Here is an 8,571-nt window from a genome sequence, read left to right on the forward strand (position 1 = left end):
TGAACTTTCTCCCTTCTATTCATTCAGCAAACATTTATTGAGTACTTATTAGGATTGCTATGCTAGGTGCTGGGATTCTAACATGGAAGGTGACTTGGCCATTGTCCTCAGAAACTAACAAACTACTGGGGGAAACAAGCCAATGGGCCACTTAAGGCACCTGAGTAAGTGCTCCAATAAAGGTTTTGGAGGTCTCTGAGGCAGGGAAGAGGGGGAGAAGCATGTTTAGCCCACGGAATAGGAGGTCAGAGAGGATGCTTGAGCTAGGTATTGAAGAGTGAACAGTACAGATAGAGGGAACAGAACATACAAGGTCAGAGGTATGAAACAAAATGACCTTCAGGGAAATTACAAATGGCTTTGTATGAACAAAGTGAAGGGTGTGGGAGACCAATGGAAGGGGTAGAGAGGAGCCAGGTTAAAAGGGTCTCAGATTCAAGAAGTGTTAAATTTACCCTGAAGGCTTAGTGATGTGCTTGGTCAAGCACAACTGTGACCCAGAGTGTTCCCTCTCTCTCCTTGTCATAGCATTGTGAGTATCCCTCTATTAAAGCATTTATTACAAATGCTTTAACTGCATAGCCTTCTGTCATAGCATTTATCACAATTCTAATTCCATATGGAGAATTGCTGAAAAGAAAGCAAAATGGACATGAGACCAGGTTGCAGAAATCCAAGCAAGAAGTGATTGAGAGGAAGGCCTGGTCCTACAGGTAGACTCTGATTGGATTCAGTGTTAAGTAAAACAATCTCTGGCTCGGATAGCGGTGGATGAAAGGGCTTACAGAAGAACAGCTTTAGGGGATTGAGCAGGAAATAGTCTAGTCAGAAGACCTGGGTTGCCTGTGTGTTAATCCCAGCAAAGGTCTGTCTTCAGGACTGGAAAATGACCTCTGAGTCTTACACATTCTGCCTGCTAAGAGTGCTTTTGCACGCCTGAGGCCTTGGGCCATGCTGTACTGATGTGACTAGATAAGTTTATCCTAACAATGTGATTTATGGTGAATGCCTTTTTTGCCTGTGGGCTGGAGTCTGAGTAGCTGAGATCAGTTACCTAGGTAGGCACTGCATACCTACCTGATGACCCCCAATAAAAACAATACAAGTCCTGAGCACCAAGTCTTGGGTGAACTTCTGTGGCAACACTTCACATGTATTGTCATATATTGCTGTGACTCCACTGGGAGAGGATACCTGGAAGTTTGTGCTTGCTTTCTCCATGACTTTGCTCAGGTGCCTGCCCCTTTGCTGATTTTAATCTGTATCCTTTTGCGGTAATAAATCATGACCACAAGTATAACAGCTTTTCTGAGTCCTGTGAGTCCTTCTAGTTCATGTGAGTTCATCAAGCTTAAGGGTGATCTTAGGGACCCCTGACACAGGGATAATGAATTGTTCTGGACATATTGAATTTAAGGGTCTCTGAGCCATTCAAGTTCGTGTGGATGAACTTGGGTTTTTATTAGGGGTCCTCAGGTAGGTATGCAGTGCCTACCCATGTGAATGCCTACTGTTGGCAATTGGATATATAAGTTTGGAGCTCAACAGAGAGGTCTGGGATAGATATTGAGATCTGAGAGCCAATACATAAGTGGCTACTGAAGCTAGGGGCATACACAAGGTACAAAAAAGAGATAGATGGTAGAATGAGAAGCAGAAGGTAGAGACTTGGATATCACTGGCATTCAAAAATCAAATGTGCAGGCACGGTGGCATGTGCCTATAGTCCCAGCTACTTGGGAAACTGAGGCAGAAAGTTTGCTTGAGCCCAGGAGTTCAAGGCAGCAGTGAGCTATGATCACACCACTGCACTACAGCCTGGCCGACAGAGTGAGACCCTGTCTTTACTTGAGAAAGAAAGAAGAGAAAAGAAAAAGAAAAAAGAAAAGGCAAATATGGAAGCAAAGGCTCTTTTATGGAGTGAAGAGATAGAGAGTTGAGAACCAATATCAAGAAGATATCAAGGCCAGGCATGGTGGTTCTTGTCTGTAATCCCAGCACTTTGGGAGGCTGAGGCAGGCGGATCGCTTGAGCCCAGGAGTTTGAGACAAGCCTGGGCAACATAGTGAAACCCTCCCTCTATAAAAAATACAAAAATTAGCTAGGCATGGTGGTGTGCTTGTAGTCCCAGTTACTCGGAAGGCTGAAGCGGGGATCACTTGAGCCCAGGAGGTCAGGTTGAGGCTGCAGTGAGTGGTGATAGCACCACTGCACTCCAGCCCAGATGACAGAGCAAGACCCCATCTCAAAAAAAAAAAAAAAAAAAAAAAAAAAGCCACCCTTAGGAAGGAGAGAATTCCAAGGAAGTTCAAATGTTATAAAGAAAACAATAAATAGAAAAACGCTGGCAGTATTGCGGTCATTAGTAAATTTAAGGGGGGTTCCTCTGCATTTAAGTTAATTTTAAGTTAATAATTAAGTTAATAATTTTAAGTTAATAATTAAGTTAATTTAACCAATATTTATTGAGCACCTGCTGTGTCCTGAGCCCTCATGAACTCAGTATAAAAGCAGACACCCAGGTAATTGATTGTATCTTGAGTGGATGTCTCCCTGGAGGGAGTGCAGCGGAGGGGAACTCCTCAGTCCCTCATGAGAGTGGCAGGATGGTTGTGTGTACTGAGCTGTATCTTAAAGGATAAGTAGGAGTGAACCAGGAGGGATATGCCCAGGGCATCACTCACAGTGGGGTTTTGGGTAGCATAAAGGGCAAAGCAGGGGACCAGACACCAGGCCAGCAAGAAAGTCTGGAATCTGATCCCTCAAGGGGAGCTTGGGCATTATCCTGAAGGCATTTCCTGGAAACACTGAAGGATGTAATACAGAGGAGTAAAAAGATGACTCACACTTTAAATAATAATTCACTTGGCAGTTCTGAGAATGACCTAAGGGAAACAGATCTGGGGGCAAGAAGGGCTCTTAGGCGACTAATGCACCAGTCCTGGTGTTTGGGTGTGTGGGTACAAAGTTCTTTCATTTGCAGTTGCTATGAGTTTATTTTTCTGCCTTAACTAAGGTCCCTGAGAAAAACAGAACCATGTTTTATGCTTTTGTAAATTTCCTCTTTCTCTCCAAGCTGAGCATGTGGTCCATCATGAGCCATCTGGGAAAATACACTTTTATACTGGGAACCTTTCTGACATATGCATGCTTTTCAGGAAATTGGGAAGTATACCCTAATTGAAAATTAGTTTCAGAGTTGAGATACATTGTAGGACTCAATATATTGCACTTATTAGAAGGCAAATTTTTTACTGTCATATACATGACTAAGCTGGACCTCAGGAAGAATTCATTTCTGTTTTCTACATTTAATTGACATGAAGGTTTATTCATCCCTACCATTATTAATATCAAGAAAAGGGACAGAGCCACTAGCATTATTTTAATCAGGTTAGTTCTAGATAATGGGTGAATTATCCTAGGAGGAAGAACTAAAACTGGACCCCTGGCAAACTCCTAATGATGAGTCTGTACTGCCATCATTGGTGGTGTCCCTCGGCCGCTCGCGGCCATGTTGGGTGAATGTGGGCCTGTGGGGAAGCCCTGTAGTGCTCCCTGGAGAGCTTGGGGAGAGACCACCAGCACCACCCAGCTACCACCCAGCTACCACCCAGCTACCACCACCCAGTAACCACACTCTGATTGGTGTGTCTCATAATCGGTAGTGCTGGGCAGCTGTCATATCTAGAACAAGTTTCTGCTGGCAGCCAAAGTCCACTGTTGGCTTTGACATTTTGGTCCTTAGAGGATGGTGATAATGGTCGTGTATAACCTGCCAGAAAGTTAATTGTTCATAGCAGCTTGAGTGTAGTATCTCCTGGTTATACTAGTCTAAAAAGGCTTTCTGCAAGAAATGCAATATGAATTGGGCCTCCAAAATCTAGGTTTCTCTGTGCCTTTTTAAAATTAAAACTTTAAAAAAATGCCTGGAGCTAAAAAGAGAGAAAAAATAGAATCAACTCATCTATAGATTATTAAAAACCCAACATGCTCTATGACATAGAAAAGTAAGCATATATGTTCTTATTCAAAAATTTCATCAGACTGTGTATTTCATCAGAATGATAGGGCAAAATTGATATTTAAGATCAGAAGTACACCTGAAAGATCAGGACTCTGGTATCCATCTAAACCATGGTAGAACATATGTAAGGCTGAGAGAGAAAAATGTAGGTTGGGATGTTAAATGGAAAGCTGTTGCTGGATTTGTATTGAACTGATGCTTCTTTGCTTCAGAAATAGCTCTTCTGGCACGATGGTGACCTGCCATGGAAAATGCCAGGTCCCAATGCCCAAGTGACTGTAGTTGTGGCTCAGCCAGGACCCGATCACTTAGATCACCTGTTGTCAGACATGCAACACTGTCAACATAGGTAAGTTTCCATTTTTCATGAGCCAAGTTAAACAAGGTAAAATTAAACAGGTGGAATTCACTTTAATGATAGGTTTTATCTAACCCAATATATCTAAACTATTATCATTTCAAACTATAATCAATGTAAAATTACCAACTGATTTTACATTTTTTTCATACTCAATCTTTGAAATCCAGTGTATATTTTATACTTACAGCACATCTCAGTTCAGACCAGCCACCTTTCAAGGCCTCAATAGCCACAGGTACTTAGGCTTTCGTAATGGACTTCACAGCTCTACGAGTGGACCCAGAAAGAATATTTAAAGGGAAAACACTCTAGTTCCATTAAGCGAAAGCAACTTATTTTCTAGCAGTACTTGTAGGAATACTTTTTTTGTTGTCATTAAATTCCATCCTCTTTTCCATGATAAGGTTGCTATTATTAAGAAACTTTGGTGAAACAGACACTAAAATAGTTACCATGTGAGATGTAGCATGTTAAAAAATGCTATGTGAACACAGAGAAGAAAGTCAAAGACCCCAAGATAAAATTAAAACTGCATTTCCCTATAGCATAGTGACGTTGACTTAATTAACCATCTGTTTATTATCTCAATGCACCTGTACATTTTCTGGAGCTTTCATTTCCCCATAGCTCACTATATTCCTTTTCTATTGCAGCATCAACAAGTTACCACAAACTTGGAGGCTTATAATAACACATTATTATTTCACAGTTCCTGTGGGTCAGCAGCCTGTACACAGTTTACCTGGGTCCACTGCTCGGGGGGATCTCACAAGGCTTCAATCAAGGTGTCAGCCAGGCTGTGGTCTCCACTGAGGCTCCATGGGAAAGACCCTGCTTCCAAGCTCACCTAGGTTGTTTGCAAAATTCGGTTCTTTGCAGCTGTAGAATGGAGGGCTTCAGTTTATTTCTAGCTATGCGGTGGGGCGGGGTGGGGGAGCTGCCCTCAGATCCTAGAGGTCACCCACAATTCCTTGCCACCTGACTATGCCCACAGAGGTGGCCCATGCATTTCGGCTTGCTTTGCCAAAGCCAGCAACAAGAGACTCCAAGACACATCCTACCACGTTATGCATGCAATCTCATGCAGGCAATCACAGACATGTCCATCACATATGTAACCATGTCCATTCCATCACCTTTGCTGTATTCTATTGGCCCACTCAAAGGGTGTGGACTAGTTAGGGAGCGAGAATCAGCCCTCTTAAGTCAACCTTCCCTATTTCATGTGCCAACTCTCTAGAATATTGATCCTTTTGGTATTTTAAGTCATATCTATCGTCACTGGAAATCCTTTTTGAAGTAGAAAGGACAGAGCTCACAAAATACAAACTGCATCACTATTCCTGCCTGTCATTTAGAGGTTTGCCAGGGGAGCAGGTTGATTTCAGTCTTTTCATGGAGTTTACTGTTTGATATGATATCTTTACCCCCATAATTAATTTTATTTTTATTTTTGAGACATGGTCTCATTCTGTCACGCAGGCTGTAGTGCAGTGGTGCGATCTCGGCTCACTGCAACCTCAACTAGCCTAGGTTCAAGAGATCCTCCCACCTCAGCTTCCTGGGACCACCCCAGTGGGATCACTGGCGCCAACTACCATGCCCAACTAATTTTTAAAAATTCTTTGTAGAGAGGGGGTTTCACTATGTTTCTCAAGCTGGTTTTAAGCTCTTGGGCTCAAGCAATCTGCTTGCTTTGGGCTCCTTTGGGATCCCACAAAGTGCTGGGATTACAGGTGTGAGCCACCACGCCTGCCCCCGCCCCATAATTAATTTTAAGTTAGTCTCCACATTTCATTATCTTGGGCTAGATTTCAGGGGAGGGGCCTAATTTAGCTGGCATGTGCCCCATTGGGTGAATCGAATAAAAGCATAGCTACCCTGGCATGGATCTGTGAACAAAAGTTCTCTGAAGAGAAATTTGGAAGAAAGACTTCATTCAGGAACAGTTCACAAACTTTCTGTGTAAACCAGTTACTTTCCAGAGAACAAAGAGACGATCCTGGTTTTATAGTAAAAGTTCATGCTCAGGTTCCCAATCAGGTCCATTTTATGCAAATGAAGGCTTTAAATTTGCTTAGTTCTGATTGGTTGATGCAGCTGCATTCTGATTAGTGGATAGAACTCAGCCCTAATTGGTTCTTTCAGATGAGCTCTGATTGGCTGCTTTAGGTGAGCTCTGAAAGCCCCACTGTTAAACTGAGGTTGGGGGTTTCCAGGGAAACTCTGAGTATATGAGCTCTAGTCAGCAAATGGCCTGGCCACTTGGCTGTCTTTACAATTTTGGCCCAGTTAGGTATTTGGGATCCATCTTGAAGGATTGGCTCTTGAAGGATTTGTTCTGAGAACACTTGTGAACCTGAGAGGCCTAGTAAGGCAGAGTGAAAACCAGAACCCTTGGCACCCATCAGTTAGCACAGGATCCTTTCCTGGATCATCAGGATCCCTTATAAGTGTGTCTAACGGCCAACTTGTAGACAGAGCTATTGTTAATACACTCTTCTGAGTTTCCCCCTGTGAACACCTTCATCTGGTTGATACAGGAAAATTAAGGAAGACAAACTTTTCGGAAAGTGATTGTAATTGTGGAATAATCAGAGCAAACCAAAGGCAGCTTGTGTTTAAAATTACAGACCAACTGTCAAGCATGGCATTTACCTAAAGTAATTTCTAAAAGTAATCAACAGAGTGAACAACACCCAGTGGGCCAGGACCATGTCAACGTTGGCTTATTCCTCAGAAACTACATGGTGTCAGGGCTCCATGTTCACCGACACCATGAGGGGAGTGTCCTAGCAGTGACCCTCTTCTCTCCTGCAGGAAGTCCAAGGTCCTTTGCATGGCAGTCTTATCCCCAAATGGCATTTGCTTTCGACCCATGGTATTTCCATATTCCATGAAGAAAACTTTAAAAATATAGGCGAATCACCCTGCAAGTATCCAGAGAGTTTCCAGGGGGTTTCACACACACACACACACACACACACACACACACACACACACACACGTTTAGTGGGGATATTTTAGGTCAAAACATATAGATCTACATCATTATTAGTTGTTGCTTGGTGGTCCAGTGCATGAATGGTTAATAATTGTTTAATTTTTCCTAGTTAGACAATAAAGATTTTTAAAGAATATATCTTTGCATACTTGCTTATTTGTTTGATTAGGATAAATTCCTGAAACTGGAATTGTTAAACCAAAAAATATGCATATTTTTAAGGCTTTTGTTATGTTTTGTCAAATGATCCTCAGAAAGAATGTTATTAATTCACACTTCCACTAGCACTACACAATAGAACTATTGGGTATTTTTTACGTTGTTACCTTTGCTGGTTTTATGAATAAAATATTCTCTTGTTCTTCCTGTCTTTTTTTTTCTTTTACTCCTGAACTTGAAGATTTTTTTTTCCCATTTTCACTAGCCACTTATATTTTTTCTACTTCAAGTCTTTACTACTTTTCAATGAGGCCTACCCTGACCACCCTACTTCAAATTGCAAACCAACCCCCCGACCCCTGACATTCCTGATATCCCTTTACCTTTCTCTGCTTTATCTTTTTTCCTATTGCAATGATCATTTCTAACATAATATATAATATACTTATTTATTAATAAGTACTTCCTCCCCAGCCAAGTTCTGGGAAGTGGAGGGGACTCCGATCACATCGAATATACAGCCTCTTCCTTGGCTTAGATAAGAGACAAGACAAACTCTTATTCTCCTGGCACTGCAGCTCCTGTCCTTAGATGACTCGGGGATAGTTATTTTACTTGGACTTAAAGGTTATTCCCAAACTGCAGGGAACATGTGGAATATCATCTGACTTCCTAATTTTTTGTTCATGTATATACATACATACACATACATATACACACACTAATATATATCTATATATATAAGTGTGTGAATATTTTAACATTTTAAAGTTTATGAAACTGGAATATGTTTTATGCTCAATGTATACGTTAAATATACTTGGTTTGTTTTTCTAAAAAGCTGTTATTTATGATTTATGTCCAGCTGATTATGTCTTAAAATAATAAAATACATAAAGTGAACCCTAGTGCCACTGACAGTGTTTAGATTACAACTCTAGACCTCTTGAAAAATTGTTACAATAAGAATATCAGAACAGAGTCATACAATAAATGTTGACAGAGTGTCTACTGTATGTT

This window comes from Pongo pygmaeus, chromosome 1 (assembly GCF_028885625.2).
Source record: "Pongo pygmaeus isolate AG05252 chromosome 1, NHGRI_mPonPyg2-v2.0_pri, whole genome shotgun sequence".
Lineage (NCBI taxonomy): Eukaryota > Metazoa > Chordata > Mammalia > Primates > Hominidae > Pongo > Pongo pygmaeus.